Source organism: Eufriesea mexicana, unplaced genomic scaffold (assembly GCF_001483705.2).
Source record: "Eufriesea mexicana isolate 0111107269 unplaced genomic scaffold, ASM148370v2 scaffold4744748252, whole genome shotgun sequence".
NCBI lineage: Eukaryota > Metazoa > Arthropoda > Insecta > Hymenoptera > Apidae > Eufriesea > Eufriesea mexicana.
This window is the reverse complement of record NW_016907863.1, coordinates 312,373-330,039: the sequence shown is the minus strand read 5'-3', so window position 1 is coordinate 330,039 and position 17,667 is coordinate 312,373. Positions and strand designations below refer to the sequence as shown.

Below are 17,667 nucleotides of genomic sequence, written 5' to 3'. Positions count from 1 at the left end.
GTCCCTATTTCGACAAGATAAGAGCCGACGCGAAACTACGCAGCAACCTGACACACCCACTTCCACGTTCGGCACTATTTCTCGAAAACGCAAACTCGACATCCAAAAAAAATTACTGATTCTATTAGCCAAGAGGTCATTCTATCGAATTAATTTGAAAAATTCTTATCAGCTGTCCCTATTTAGAAGAGATAAGATCCGACGGGAAACTGCGTAGTAACCTGTCACACGAACTTCCACTTTCGGCACTATTTTTCTAAGACGCGTACTCGGAATCCAAAAAAGATCATTGATTCTGTTAGCCATGAGATCGTTTTATCAAATTGATTAGAGAAATTCTTATCAGCTGTCCCTATTTAGCAAAGATAAGAGCCGACGGGAAACTACGCAGTAGCCTGTCACACACGACCGCACTTCCGGCTCTATTTTTCGAAAACGCGTACTTAAAAGCGGAAAAAACCATTGATTCTAGTAGAGAAGGATTTACTCTACAGAGATGAATAGGAAAATTCTTATCAGCATTCCCTATTTTGTCAAGATAAAAGCCGACGGGAAACTACGCAGTAGCTTATCACTCACGATCTCACTTCCGGCTCTATTTTTCGAAAACGCTTAATTAAAAGCGGAAAAAAGCTACTGATTCTATTAGAGATGGATTTACTCTACAGAGATGAATAGCAAAATTGTTATCAGCTGTCCCCATTTCGTCGAGATAAGATCCGACGGGAAACTACGCAGTAGCCTGTCACTCACATTTGTACTTCCGTCACTATATTTCGAAGAAAAATAATGGAAATGGAAAAGAATTGTTACGGTGACTAGAAAACATCCTACTCTGACAGTATGGGCTGCAATTTTTGAAGCCTCAGTCGAAATCTAGGATGAATATACCATAATGTGTATATAATAATATATAAATGCGGAACACGGTCTCATAGCCACTTGAATTTTCGATACTATATTTGGAAACAAAAAGTCGATATGTAACGGCCTATTCAGAGTTATTAAACCGAAAGATTCTATTCTAGGATTGAGTTTTAAATGATATAGGAGATAATGTCTAGCCTCGCAGCACGTTTTGAAGATCACTTGTATTTCCGTCTCTGTTTGATAATTGAATCGTAAAAATCGAGAAAAAATTGCGAAAACCACTAAAATACAGCCTATTGCCAGCAGTGTTTAACAAATTTCCTATTAGACAATCGAAACCTAAAATCTATAATCGGTGCTATGTGCCTACGCTGTCCCTCATATACAAGTCCCACTCACACCACTTTATTCCGCAGGTGTATTGGTTCACGGTTTGCACACATATATCACTTTATTTGGCACATGTATCGTTTTCCACTATGTAACTTCACTTCCTTCCACACGTGGTATATTACCACCGAACACATATTCACAATTAGATATCCTGATCTTGATAAATTTGTCACACTTTCTTGAATTTGGTTTGTGGCCCGTTGGTATATATTCCGACAATATTGCGAACGCAATTTGTAGTTCTAATCTTCCGTAATAACAACTGACATTGAACATTATTGTTCTTTAATAGATATTTCACTGGTTACAACAATTAAAACGTTTACTAGTAATAATATGACTTCACGAAACTTTTCTATGTTTCGTCGAGATATAGAAAGCTTCACTTTCACGCGCGAAAATAATCCGCCATGTGTCACCGATACGTTCGTTGCAAGATCGACTAGAAGGTGGCGACTCTTGTCAAGCTATGCATTGTTGACGCGGGAAAATACTTCATCTTTGAAATAGTCATGTGTTAAAGTATCGATGTAGAATATGAAACGATGTCTCTTATGTTTATTAATCTCAATGAAACAAATAAAAATATGTTTCTGTTACGAAAATGACAAATTAAAGAATGCTTAATTTCCACTTCAAAAACGTTGTAAAGTAATAATATTAATTATAAGATTAATAATAAATATATAACATTTAGGAATATATATTATATACTAGTTACAAAATTTGGTTCATGAGCATTATCACCACCTTTATTGAACATACTTTCAAGAAATTCTATAAATGCACGATGAAAAACGTGTGGAAGCATTCTTAAATGTATAATATGTATATATAAGATATGTAAATTCGTAAAATGTGTTAAAAACGCGAATTTTTGCTTATTTTAGGATGGGTTATGGGTATGGATTATAGAAGATCCGTTTGGTTAATAACAATTTTAGCTACTGTTCGCTTTTTTTAACTTTAAAATGTTGTTTCCAACACATATACGTTAAAAAATGTTGTTACGAAGAAGTAAATGCCTTATTTATATGAAAAAATAATTGTACATATGTAAATTACTGTACATATAGTTGTTACAAATTATACGAAGCATATATTTACAAGAATCTATGAAATAACTATTATAAAAGATTCCCGAATTTTTGAAAAATCGGTTAAGATCGTGAATTTACGTTTGACCTCGGATAAGGGTACCCTTAGTTCATATAGGCACTTGGAGGTCGCAGGACACGTCAGTTGCTCCTTGGCCGTCATAATGTATATATCGGCACTTGAATCGCGTAAATAAATTTAAATAAAATTATAAACAACTTTTAAACTAATTTCATATTAATAATATCATAATTAGTTATTTATATAATAATTATTTTTCAATAACTTTATTTATTATTTACTTAAATAATTTATTTATTTAAAAATATTAATAATTTATTTTAATTATTTATTTATTATTTCTTGACTTTTAATACTTTATTTAATTAATTCATTCATTTCATTAATTTATTTATCTGAAATTTACGATCATTTATTTTCTTTATTTATTTATTTTTAATTTTTAATAATTTATTCCATTTATTTATTTATTTCTAATTTTTAATAATTCATTCCATTTATTTATTTATTTCTAATTTTTAATCATTTATTTTATTTATTTATTTTTTAACAATTAATTTCATTTATTTATTTGCTTTTTAACAATCCATTTCATTTATTTATTTTTTTATTATTAACTTTTAACATTCAATAATTTATTTATTTAATTCATTTACTTTAATTTTCAATTACTCGTTTAATTATTTCATTCATTTTTTAATTGTAATTATCTATATAATATCAAAGTAAATATTCTAAATTTTAGTTTTTTAATTTCATTGTGACAGTGAACATTAAGTATTTTTCTAACAATTAAATTGTTACCCTAATTCTACTAAATCGTTTTCGTTCGTATGAGTTAACACGCGATATATTTTCTTGATACCGACCGAAGCAAGTTCGTACGTGTACGCGACATCGCGAGTGTGTTGTGAAGGTGTTGTCAAAAAAAGAAGAATGAATTACAACCAGTGTTGACATCCCTACATTGACGACGTGGCAAGGGAAGAACACAGTGATGCTGGTGCCAGGACGAAGGCGACAGTCAATCCAGACCTGCTTTGATATGGAGAAGAGATCAACGATCAGTAAGTCGCATGTTTACAATTCCTCTGGTTCCCTATCATGTCATAGGACGAATGGTCCGAAACGACACGGGTGACTGGTTGTATTTTATATTATTCTCATAGAGAGCATAGTGACCACGAGTGCTAATGTACTAATACATAATAGCACTCGTGCAAAATATATTTCTGTGATGTATTTGTTGGATCAGGCTAAGGTTTTCTTGTACATCGCGTATTAGAATCTCAGTTGAAAAATTTCTAATTCCCATTCTAAATAGAAATTTAGAAATTCATCGTCATAGTTATTGCACGTGAGTCTTAAGAAATACAAGTGCAAGAAAGCATTCCCCCGAGTGATTTCCAAAATCAAAGTAATAATTTGAATGTTTTTAAATTATTAGATGTGTTCCTTTGATTATGGAATTTCTCATATTTTTAGTGAAATATAATTTTCCCCCTATCATTTCTTTTTTAATTATTATTATTATTGCATGCTTCTTCCTTTACATGAATTTTTGTCGAGTCATTTAAAAAGTAGAATCACCCCAGCACCTTAATTATCACTAATCCCGAATTTTAATTAGGATTTTTAGTGAGTGAACACCTCAGTATTTTTTATATTATTTTCAATACTATTTTTGTCACTATGCTCGCTACATTAATTCAATATAACTTGCACGAATTTTTTATGTTTGCACATTTGTGCAGTATTACTGTGCATACTGTGCACATTGTAATCGAGGGTTCGCCGAAATTCCTTAAAATTCGATATATCGCGCTCAGGAATTAAAAGTTTATGCCATTATCATATAAAATTGAGAAAGCCAGAGTAACGAAATATATAATACCCTATATGATTGCTCGCGTAATCTCTTCCAAGTTCCGTTTTTAAAAAATTATTTCTTATTTCATATTATAATAATCCAATGCAACTACTAATCCGCTTTTTCAACTTTTATTTCCTTGTCATTATTAATTAATCTTCCTTTGTCACAGATGTGAGGCATACTATATTTTGTAATTTACATTGTAATTTATTTTGTGATTTATTTTGTAACAAATTTTGTATTATATTTTGCATTGATTTTTGTAATAATTTTTGGTAGTCATTTCGAAACTCATTATGTGATTTATTTTGTATTATATAATCTACTATGTTTCACTATATCTTAATACCGTGTTTAGGCATGGGTCTCGATTGCATAGCCACCTCCACGTGGTGAGACCTGGTAATTGGTATCGTTTGTCAAAGATGTATTTCCATATTCATCCGAATAAATTTTACATACTACTTTTCGGAATCTTCGATAAGCTCATCTTTGACAAACGATGCCAAGCTAAGAGCTACGCAGAACTCGCAATCCAGCCTAGCTTCTAACAGGGTACCTTAGAGTATCTCAGAGGCTAGGCTGGAATTTCAAGTATCACTTTATTTGCACTCCCTCCTCCCTCCCCCTCCCGCATTGGGTGACGTGGAACATCGGTAGACATCCTTGGACATTGTGGGCCATGACTGGACATCCTTGGAAATTGTGGACCATGGCTGGACATCATGAGACATCGTTGGACATCGTGGGATGCGTATGTATTAAATTCAATTTGTTACAGTTTAGGTCCCATGATTATGTTCCTTGTATACGTGGTTTTCTGTGCTAACATACCGTGTTTCATTTGGAACTAAAATTTTTCGCATTTTTCCTCTCGTTCGTTTCGTGAAGCGAGCGATTATCCGTTGCCAATTGCTTCATTCCTTGAAACCGATGTGAATATAGTCGCTCGTGTATTAGCACGCAGCACGTGATTCCTCGAATGCTCGGTAATCTCGTGCCTGGTATGTCACACGATTATTTTCTAATTTATTTTGTCATTTACGTTGTACGTTTTCAATTATGTTTCAGATGGGTATTTATGCTCGGGTCCCCATTGTGTATGTATCTCCACATGGTGAGACCTGGAAATTGGCATCCTGTGTTAGTAATATATTTAATAATTTATCTAAATCAATTTTAATATAGATTTCAAATGACTTCTAAACAAATTCATGATCGATGAACAATGCCAAGCTAAAAATTGCGCAATACTTATAATTTAGTTTTAATTTTTCGTTTTACATTTTGCAAAATTTTCTACAAGTATTCTGGAAAACTGAATAAAATTTAAAAGAAATAAAGGCAGCGTGAAAAGTAGTATAAGAAAAGGTAAAACGTTTTCTTCGTATTCCTCTTATAATAAGACATCATTAGAATCAAATTATTACAGTCCATATTATTGCAATTCGAATATATCAAACAATTTGTACTTACGAAAGAAATGATTAGCTTAGTACTTTGCTGTCGGTAATTTTTTTGTTACGTCTGTAGGAATTATTAAATCGAGATCATTAATCAATAAATTTAAATTTGGTCCTTTAGGTTATGTGTAATGTTTTCACTTTCTGCACAGATATATATATATATATATAATCACAACGAAGAATTAAGATTTTCTTTTTATTATTTTCTACATTCACAAAATTGAATGCTTCTTCTTGCGTTTACCTGTTTGCAATCATTCAATCTCTTGGGACTATGATCAACTATAGCTAGCTATCTAAGGATGAATAAATATGTGTATTGTGAATTTAGGTTTCTATATTTCTTTTAAATTCCAATTATTCTATTGTGTGACTTATTTTTTAATGTAGTTCGAATTCCTACCACTATGGATGTCATAATCTTATTCTAGGCTGAATCGGTAAAGTCGGAAATGATACTCAAATGGTATGAAGAATTTTGTGATGTGGGATAATAAAATTAGTAAAAGTTTATATCTTACTTTTCTTTGAGTAGAATGCAAATTTGGCGGTGGAAATTGGCCCATCTTTCCCATTTCTGTCTTATCTCACACCTATATGTTTTGTGGTTCAAACTATGGACAGTAGATGTCAGGCTAGAGTGCATTTTAGATGTTCATAATATATATCAAGAAAGAAAGCACAATATTACATTAAATATTATATTACATCATTAAATTGATAAATTTGTTTTAAGCTAGAAATTTAATAACTATTGCACCCTTATAAAAGTTACCATTAAAGTATAACTTAACTAGGAATTAATTTTAATTAGTTTGATTTCTCTTTTTGGCCCCTTTAGGTTGATGCCTCGTGTGACTTGATAGCCAGCACTACATACCGCATTGATTTTAAAGAAACAGTTTTTTTTTCATCTTGGCTATATATGAAGCTATAGTTCTATTAATATGATTTAATCAGTCTTTACTATTGTAAAACTTTAATGACGACAGTAAAGTTTTAAGTATTTTTCACATAGATACCTAAATATCTATATTGATTTAATATACATATCTATGTACATAGATATATACGTACATATATGTATGCATATGCATGATAAATGTTATTTATGGAAATAATATATACTTTAGTGTTATTTGTTAGATATAGATGAACATGTTCATGATTTTCATATACTTCTAATATATATATATATATTATAGCGGGTTTCATATGACCTTAGGTGTAAACGCGATTGTAATACTGCAAAAATTGATTGTATTCCCTTGTAATATATATATCAGCAATACCTGTTTGATCAATCATGTAAAATACAGAACCTTAGTTTACCCTGAATAATAAATTAGACGTGAATTTTATAAAATAAAATAAGTATTAAATAAAATGCATATATTTAATATACATAAATATTCTAGGTAAATTAGATAATATACCTAAATAAACATAGATTTCCAAAAAAAGTTTTAATCATAAGATATTATTTTTTATCTCGAGTAATTATTACAAGGTATTACTAGTATATCTAACCAAATTATAATTAATATGTGTAAAATATTATTTAAATTGCAGGAAATGTAATTCTGAAAGTACTACAATGTGACAGTAATCCGGCAAGATGTATCTAGTGGATTTTATTAGATAATTTCATTTTTTTTTACAAAAGAAATATCATCAAAAATAAATTAAAAGTATACTTTATCATTAATAAAAATAGTAATTAAATGTTAAATAACATGGCTTATGTCATTAAATATGAATACATGAGACAGTACTAAGTTTTATGTAATAAAATTTGAATTGAATTTTGAATAAAAATATATATTATAACATCTGTTAATACTAAATTTCATATCACAGATGAAAACATAATCAGATAAGCCGCAAAGGTAGCGAATTTAAAAAGTGTAGAATAAATTAAGCTATAGTCGTCTGTGTCTGAAGGGTGTGAAAAAGAAGAAAGGGGAAAGAAAAAGTGAAGGTCCTAGTGACTTTTCATGAGAAACAATTGTCTTGCCTGGGAGGATTTGGCGGTTGCCCCAAGATGGCGGACTCGGTTGGCGTGCGACGAGCACGAGCTGAAAAGCGCCGAGTATACGAGAAGTTCGCGATTCTGTGTTAAATCGGTAGCGTGAGTTTTACCCGTGGACAGCTCAAGGATTGTCGACGAAGAAGACACGGTCGGATAACGTAGGTACGTGAAAAATCAGTGACAGGGAATCGTTTTCTTTCTGTACGGGGTGAAAAGCCGCGCCTACTATCGTGCTTCGCAATATCATGGGTGTGCATGAGCCTCTCTGTTTTCTAGTTTCATAAATATGCAAGTATAACTTCGTGTTGATATTAAAATCGTTAGAAACACAATTCGCAACGAGAAGGTTGGCGATTGTGTCGGAAAATTTTATAGTAGAGATATCGAAGATGGTATGCAAAAATCGAACGGTCGAGTCGTACGGCCGGACACCTCGTCCCGATTATGGTACCATAGATTTCAATCACTTTTCCGCTTAATAACAGAAACCACGATCATTCGGTCGCCAGTGCAATTTTATGGTTCTACTTGATACTGGATGCGTGATTTTCCCGCCGTATTAGTAAAAGATATCACAAGAAATTCATCGCGTGTGAATACGATCCCATCGTACTTTCGACGGATCCATTCTCGAGTCATTCGAACTCTCGATGCCTGGTTTCTTACACATAAGAGCCACCTTTTAGGTTGTTACACTGTTGGGAAGGCACTTATTTCTTTCTGATTCTGCATCAAAGCTGACGATTACTTCCTCTTTTTTGACGCATTGTCTAGTTCGGTGTCATATCCGTGTGTATACATGCGAATACTTAGCTTGATATAGTTGTGTGCGCGCGTTTCTTAGCGTGCGCAACGCGACCCGCATGCCGGTTCATCGTGTAAAATAGTCGTGACTCGTATTCTCCTTGATTTCTCCCATCGTTACTTGTCACTCATATAGGTATTGATACTTGAATGATTGTCTTACCTTGGATCTTGATGTTGGTTATATTTATGTTTCCCTTAAACGGAATGGATTTCCTCATAATTTTACTTGCTGTGTTACTGTGGTGTAGAAAATAGTGAATTATTCGTATGAGAGTATTATATAAATTATAATGTGCGTCAATTTACTATTCTGTTTGAACCGGTGGAAAGCGATTCGACTATACGTTTCTTTAGTGTCATTTAGTGAACAAATGTTATTACTGTTATTATGCTCGCGTGCAACAAAAAATGTTGGCGCTACTGTGTTCGATTGACAGGTGATTGGTTGCAATAAAATCTCCATTAACATAGATTTAAAAGTAATTTATTGGCTCGGTTATTCAATCATGTTTGTTGACATTTATTTTTTTCCTTTTTTTTTTATAGATGCGTTATCGGTATGAAAGGACACAAAGTCGATATGTAAATGGCACGATAAATTATATCGCGAATTTTTATCTTGATACGTATAACATCGATGACGATGTAGTTGATACATAAGAAAACTTGTACAATCACACATTCTGAATTAAATCTGATACTTTATTCCTAGAATATTATAATTTACATGTAATATTCTATGCGTAACACTGTTTAATAATTAAATAATTCTATTTTACCGACTATTAATAATTCGTGCGTGTCATTTCTCATTATGAATGAACCTTAATAAAGATTTATATGTGACAAAATCCAATCGTGAATTTAAAAAACGATTGCAAGAAAAACCATAAACTGGCTAGTTTATATTTAAATATTCGAAACTTTTCAAATTATATACTGGTCTGGAAGATTAATCTTAAATATGAATTTATCTAATAATATATATAAATATGGAATGCAGAAACGGTGAAGCCACGGTGAGAGTGATTTTGATTTTTCGCCTGGAAGTATTATCCGGTGTCGGTAAATCCGTGGAATGTGATCAATACACGGCGCGTTGCTTCCGTGTTAGTCCGTTACGCGTAAAAGGGTTGTTCGCGGCGGTTACTCTTTAGGCTTGTACACGTTCAGCCAACGGGAAACCTTTGGATTCTCCCTTTCGTTCCACGTTGTGCTACAATGCGTATTACATAGCCTAGAAATATATCGTAGGCGTCAACGTTAAGGGACGCCGAAGATTCTCGAACGAAAGCGGGGATTCACAGCGAACATATGTTTTATAAATTTTATTTCTATAAATCTCACCATATTTTTTATTTTTTATTTTTTATTTTTTATTTTTACTTTTGTTTATTTACGTTTCACTTTTTCAAATTTTTTTGTGTCGTTCCTTTTTCCGTTATTAGTAACTTTTTTGTATACTTTCTTTAACTATTAATTTTTTCTTTTTCCCCTGTCCTTTACATTTCAAAATTTCTTATTCTATCCGATTTCTTTGATTTTTAAAATTTTTGTACGTAATTTGGGTGTTATACACACGGTGCACCTATTTATTTATTTATTTATTTTTTTTTTCTTTTTTGTATATATATATATTGATTTTTGCTTGTAGTTTTTTTATGATTCTATTTAAGATTTGTGTTAACGTCCCAAAATAGTATGCCATCGCTGTATTATATAAAATTTCGCTATAAATTTTGCTTCTGTTCCTCTGGATAATATTCCCATACAAACACACGTGTGCATTTATAGTCGTTTCACTGGTCTGACGTATGCAAGTACTCAGAATTCTGACTTCTAAATGTTACAGTTACTGTTAACGCAATTCTCTGCCTCTCTCTTTTTTCCACTGCTATATCGAGATATCTATTACACATTATTCAAAGATATCAGAATATCAGAATATCAGAAAATCCACCATAAATCAACAAAAATAAAAATGAATATTCTTTGGCATAAATTTTTTTAAAAGAGAAGTTGCTATTTTTAATACTCGCCAGAAAACGAAAAAGATGCCTCTAATTTAATTGTAGAGGTATGTGGTTTATTTGGTGATATTTTTTTTGCTTCAATAAAAATTATACGGAATTTTTTTTCCCCCTTTTCGAAAATTCTTTTTTCTTATCGTTCTCGTTACACTGCGATTTTCCTTTTTTTCTCACGAAATCATCTACTGGAGATGTTATAATTGATAAATCTTGGCAATTTAAACGAACATGTTCGATTAATTGATAGAATCGATACCGAAGAAGAAACTCGAAGATATGCAAATGTTATCGGTTATCTGAGCATCTAATGCGTGAACAGAGTTGAATTAAAACTTTGTCTGTGTGAATTGTTTGGTTTGCAGCGCACTGATAAAGCACCGATTACGTTCCTTCTATTCCAGAAATTCAACGTTGCCTCGGTTTCAGTTAAAACGAGGGAATGAGTAACGATTTTTCCATTTTTATCCAATTTTGTTATTTTAATTATATTTTGCGTTGGTACACATACATTATGAAAACTTATTATTGGCTAAACAGTCGTATTATATAAATAGTAGTAAAACCGTTTACTGTTATTTACTATATAGATATAATAATAATAACAGATGTGTATATATCGTGTGTCTTATTTTGTTTATTATCTCGTTGTTATACTGTTGAAGACTATAGCAAATATCTATTTTAGGAGTCTACCTCCGCTGTTTTCTTTTTCCTATTATCAGTTCTTGTCGTAGGCCTACTTTTTCAGTTCATCAACATGTCCCGGAGACAATGTACCAACTTGCTACACGCGACGATATTACACGAAAATCCGTATATCTATACAGATAAAACTGGAAATGAAGTTATCTTACCTCTTTGTAATGATGCAATAGGAAGTGAAACTAATTCAGATTATATAAAGTTTTCTACGTCTCCAGACGACTTCGAGTATCAAATCAAATATTTACTTTCCGTCATGGGAAATTGAAATAATTAAATGACATCCGCTAATGCGCATATTTAAATGCACTGTGTCGTATTGAAAGTTTAAGCAGTATACGGATTTATTTTATTTTCTTGTATACGGATATACGTATATCTCGTCTTGGTCGAGCTACACATACCCAGTCTCGAAAAGCTTTCGTCGTTATATAATCTGAAAAATATAATTTGTTAATCGTTATGATGTATTTAATAGCGTAGAGAAATTTAGAAAATATAGAAAAAGAAAGAGAAGAAGAAATGATAAATAAATAAATAACATAGATGGACACAAGCCAATCTTAAATTCTAAGACAGTAGAGTGGACTTGCAATTTTCAAAAATCACGCTTGTGAGATAATTTCGCTCCCTCTGGATCTCTGAGCATTTGCAAACAGACATACTCGCGTGACATTGGATTCAACGAAATATTCATCGTGAAAGATCAACATTTTCGAGCTTGGTATTTCCGAGAAATTTGAGTACTCGATAGAAAACAATCCTGTTTGACAGTGAATACCATAATTATTGATCGTCGCACGATCACGTTCAAAATCTGCTATCGGGTCTTATTACGTGATGTAATTTTTCATTCTATTCGTGTATTTACCATTTTATCCTTTCTTTTATTTACAGATTCCATGATAACGACATCTCTATGTTCCATTCAGTCGAAGACGTTGCGATTACTCCTGAACTATAATCATTGAAGATTCGTAAAAATTATTGCAAAGAGGAATATTTGACACGACGAGGTGGATACATTGTAATATGAATAATTCTGTGAGAAATCTGCGAGGAACTGCCAAGGTCAACTTAATAATTAGCATTCGTTTCTATGCACAAGATAGTGGCGTTTGCTGGGATCTATTTAACAACTGTACATGATAATCGGATGTAAAAGGTGATTAGCGAGATTCGAAGGAGTCAAATCACGAATTCTCGGTTGGTTGGTCAGTATCACGATCACGTAGATTCGTTGAGTAGGGTCGTCAACTAGCTGAACCTTACGTGATCGTGCTACGGACCTGGATAGTTAGCCCACGACCCACGATTCGCATTGATCTGACTCCTTGAGGTCTAGCTAATGTATGACCTTCTAATGCATCGACTTACCTTGAGTAGCATATCATTGAATTCCTACTGATAAACCTTATGCTGTCACGGATAAAAATATACGATATCCCATAGAAGAAAGGAGATTAAGTTGACCTCCAGAAATCATCGCATAATTTCATATCACGCGATGATACCTGTTACTGTATCAAACATCTTTCGCTGCAACAATTTTTACGTGTCGCTAGTAATTCGTGACAGATGAGCTATTCGAAGTCCAAAGCGATTAACTGCATTTATAAAGTTTCCATTTATTAATTTCAATGCCAACATCGATGCCAATATCGATTTATTTATCATATTTAAAAGAAAATTCTACTCTCTGTTTCGCGGAGTTAATCGATTTGGCCTGCGAATGGCTTACGAACCAGCGTCTTCAATTATACGGAACATTCTCTACAACGCGTCTTTTATGTTCCGTTTTCATCGATGATGTCCTTGCACCGTCCACGGCTAATGAAGCAATGACGTCATCGCGTTAATTAGAAATTTAGATCATCGATGGATTCGAAAAAAGTGCTTACGAACAAATAGAGATTCCACTCGATTTTTTACACCATGACCCGTATACGCGTATGTAGATATCGGCATTTCACAAAAGCCTCCGCTGTTTCTTTCTACCATCATGCCGCGCTTCCGAGAACGAGCTTGCTCATTTTCGAAACAATGATATTGAACGTTTCTGTTGGCATATTTTTACGATCCCCTTGTTTCTTTGCGAAGACACTTGTGCGTTTTCGAACGATACTAAAACTTTGTTTACTATTCCCCAATGTTAAATAGTTATACTATTGAGATTAGTCAACTAGATATTTTCCACATGAATATTTTATAATGTTTCGTGGAAATAAATTCTTTAAATTTCGCACTGCATCGACGTCGTAAGCTTATTGAAGGCTCATGGACGTATCATGATACTAGAAAGATGTCAAAGACACTTATCTGCTTTTTGTGCCTGAAGAGCAAGTTTGTTAGTAGAATAGGCATGTCATGAATGAATTATTCAGATAATATGGTACGATGATAATATTATATAACAATTATATAACGTTCCAAGGGGCAACAGTTTTGAGTTACAACGTGTAAAGGTAACGAAACAAAATATAGTTTATCCGCGAACCAATGGTCTACGAAATCTGTTACATTATTACTTTATGCTTCACCGTTAAATAAGAAGTCGAAGCCTGTATGTAGTAACTACGTGTCTGTTATGTTAGGAGATATAGGTTATGTTGGCACACGGCAACCCTAATACGATTTAAGCTCGTTAATTCGATAAAAATTTCGATCATCGTACATCTTAAACGGAGTATGTTGTTTAGCACGTTGAGATGTTGATCGAAAAGTCTTCGTTTCATAATGGAGAACGCGTGGAGACGTTCAACGAGCTCTCCTCGAAAGATCGCGACGTTGCGAAACAGTCGCTGGAAAGTCAACAATTTGCTCGTTCGTTTCGTTAATTCGTTCCTGTCCTTCTCGTTCTACCATTAACCACGATAGCGAGGCTACGATTTTGCGAGAGGTTTCGAGGGTAATGACGTGCTATTAGAAGCATTGTTTCCCGATTCGCGAACCAGCGACCGCGGTAAATCACTTTCGAGGCTTGTGGGACGAGAGTGATCGGACAGCAAGGATCTGCGAATAAAGAGAACAGTATATTATACGTTATTTGTCACATCGAAACACGCTGCTACACGAAAATTTCAGATTATTTCTATTTTATTACTTATTTATATTTATTTTATTAATTATTTGAAAGCAGGGAAATTCGAGATTTTGACCTGAAAGATTGAAAAATCTCTTGATATATTTTTAACATATTTTGAGTTAATACATACGACCATGACGAAATGGTTCGATTATAATTATTTATTTATATTTATTTAGCACTGAATAGATTAAACGGACTATGTTTGAATTTTTTATTTCTCGTTATTTGATTTTATGACTTGTCTCTTAATATACATCAATTTTTCAATATTTGTCTATTTCCTTACTTCGTTTCTTTTGAAGTTTATATATAACCTATTTAACATCGACCACAACCGATCATTTGATCGGTCATCCGACCGGTCGTGGTAGATTTAATGTTAAAATATTGCAGCGATTCGATTTCTAACAGGTTACTGTTCTACACGTAGTGCTTGGTACTGTGACATCAAAAGTTATTGCATCGATAGTACGTTAGAAGTTGATGCATTATTACCGTGACATAGGCAATTGTTTATTTAATTCCGAATTTTAAACTATTACACCGAGATACTCGAAATATCATTCAGATACGCGCATACATTAATTTCCGTTTACTTTTGTTTTAAAAATTAATAAATTTTATTTCATCTTGCTTGTTAACCCTTCGCATTTCTATATCAAATTCAACTCGGCACCCTATTTCGTTTCATACATAGATCATAGCCCTTTGTATTTTAATTTCATTTCACGAAGGTATCTCGACGTAGATACCTTATCGATTAGAAAAATACGAAAATAGAATTAATTCTCTATTTCCAAATAAGTTGTCGACCATTGACCAGTTACTTCGAGTGTGGATCCGAGAATGCAATTTGGATCGGGGCTACAAATTAATTAATTTTGATGGAAGCTGCTTCAAAAATATTATTTCCATTTAGACTACGATCTGTATCACGAATTACGGCCTACCCTGTATAAAATGGAGTACAAGTAGTTCGCTCATTGTCCTCAGCCTTCCTAGAATCTACCCCTGTGCTCGATCACGCTCTAATAAACCAATGTGTGCACGAGTTGCTTCGGGGCACTTTTCAGTGATCAATGAACCGACTATGAAAACGTCCCCCGCGCTATATACAGGGTGAGTCACGTAAAGCACGACAATTATATTTCCAAAAATCGAGTTAAAAAGTGATTAATTCCTTGCATTGCGATTTAATCACGAAAGGGTATGCATCGAAGTAGTATCTAATTTGAACTAACCACTGTATACTTATTCCGTCAAAGATAAAGTTAGATAAAAATTTGAGATATTCTTCGAATTTTGTGCACGTTTAAACGCGTGAAATATAATTCTAGATGGATTAATGTAGCTTACAATCGTGAGATTTGACGTAAGGGATTCGTGAGGAGTAAGACCCGTCATTTTAATGCAAAGGGTTGATAGGCAGGATTATGGTTATTATGGTTTCAGGGTAGCGTATCGAGTCATCGGTTTGATTCTCGTTATATATACTTGGAGATTTCAAGGTTTCTAACTTCTTCTCGAAACGAAACGACGTTTCTAAATAGGCACAGTCTGACGAATTCAACGACCAAGAGTAACCTAGGCTCAATTAGGATCATGGATGAAGAGAAAGTAGTTGTATCTCTCCACTCGCTGAGGAGACATTCGAGTTGTTCATTTCCATCTTGGAAATGTTTTGCAATTGTTTCCCTTCTCGACTGTTGGGTTTCGATCATGATTTGGGTCGAATGGAATGAAAATATCACGAATTCGTGAATGGGGAATAAGCGAATGACGAATAAGTGAATTTCAACCTTCCGTTTTTCTTTTTCTCCTGTTTTCTTTTCTTCAACTTCTCTCGAACGATTTGTAAGATATTCCATGTTCGTTGTCGAAGTGTTTAGCGTCTATTGCGAGTTTTGTCAAATAAAGATATCACGTACAATCCCGAAACGAATTCGTAAAATCCTCTGGAAGATTTTCATCGTGAAATGACATTACAGACGTGTCATAAGATAATTAACTTTTGCGTAAGTTTAACGTGCTGTGCATATTCTATAAATAATGCTAACAAATTTATGACAGTTTACATGCGAGGTTACGTGTTCATAAAAAGTCGTCGATCCAAGGATATATTTTTTAATACCATGGCGAATTATATTTTTGATGAAAATATAAAAAAATTAAAGAAAAAAAAGAACCTTTTTTTGTTTCGGTAAAAGAATTATACCTTGGTATCTCGACACCTTATGCATAGTGCTGTTGGCAAAATTAACATTTTAGCGATACTAATTACCATTTAGTATAGTTAAAGGTAAATGGATAGCAAACGACACCTTTAAGCATGATTTCGTAACACGTCAAGGTAAAAATCCCATTATTCGGATGGTTTCTTTCATTCTACATAGGAGTAACATGTTTACGTTCTGATGATCCTTCGAATAATACCTACAAGGCATATATTCGTTTAACGAGTGATTATACGAAGGTTGTCAAGAAAGACGGATCGATTTTGTTCTCCAGAGGAAGCAGGAACCACTCTCGGTCTTTAGGAAATGATGAATTGTTTTCTGAAGGTCTTTGAATATCTACTGGTAAAATTTAGTCGTGTAAAGGCCACGCAAGATTTGACATGTGCCGAGTCTAAATTGTTAAGGTCAGCAGCTAATTGCGAAAGCGGTCTTATTCAAGGTCCTAAAACATTGCAATTTGTCACTTGTGTTATGTTACATTGATCTATATAGCGATTACGTGCTATCACTCTGGATATAATTTGCATAATTATATGACTCATGGTGTGTTTACATCGTTGTTCCCAACTTTTGAATGACTAACGTGATCTATCTAAAGAACCTAGTTTGATACTCTGATATCTGATACAAGAATTTGGTCTGATACTCTGGTAAAATATGGGCTACGGTTACACCTGAAATTTTGTCTAGTATTTGCTTCATCGATATTTATCCTTCACGAGGGAACATCATCTGTCTATCTGCTTAAATTGCTTGCGATTTTTATCCTTTTTCCTTCTCCTATACTCGTCCAATGCAGGAACCAATGTCTTCCGAAAGATCTAATAATCAGTCCTGTGCTCGGTACTGTGCTCCGCTCATCTGAAATGGCTCAGGTTGCTTGAAACAACCCGAGTTCCGCAGGATGTTATGAAAGACCAATTAACGTGCCTTGTAACGGGTCCGTTGCGTTTCCAGCGAACACTTTTCCAGCAAAAGTTTGCATACACGAACCACGTTTATATTCAGGATACATGTATTCATACGTGTCGGTAATTTTTCCTTTCCATT

At 33.4% G+C, this 17,667-nt stretch overlaps 1 protein-coding gene across 1 annotated transcript in view; it reads left to right on the top strand.

Annotated features, from left to right (window-relative positions):
* Window positions 1-7,820: 7,820 nt before the first annotated feature.
* The window catches only part of FAR1 (fatty acyl-CoA reductase 1), a 37,574-nt gene continuing 27,727 nt past the window's right edge, over window positions 7,821-17,667 (top strand). The window contains exon 1 of the mRNA XM_017901616.1: window positions 7,821-7,915. The gene's annotated coding sequence lies outside the window, so the exon portion shown is untranslated. The remainder of the gene's footprint in view (window positions 7,916-17,667) is intronic.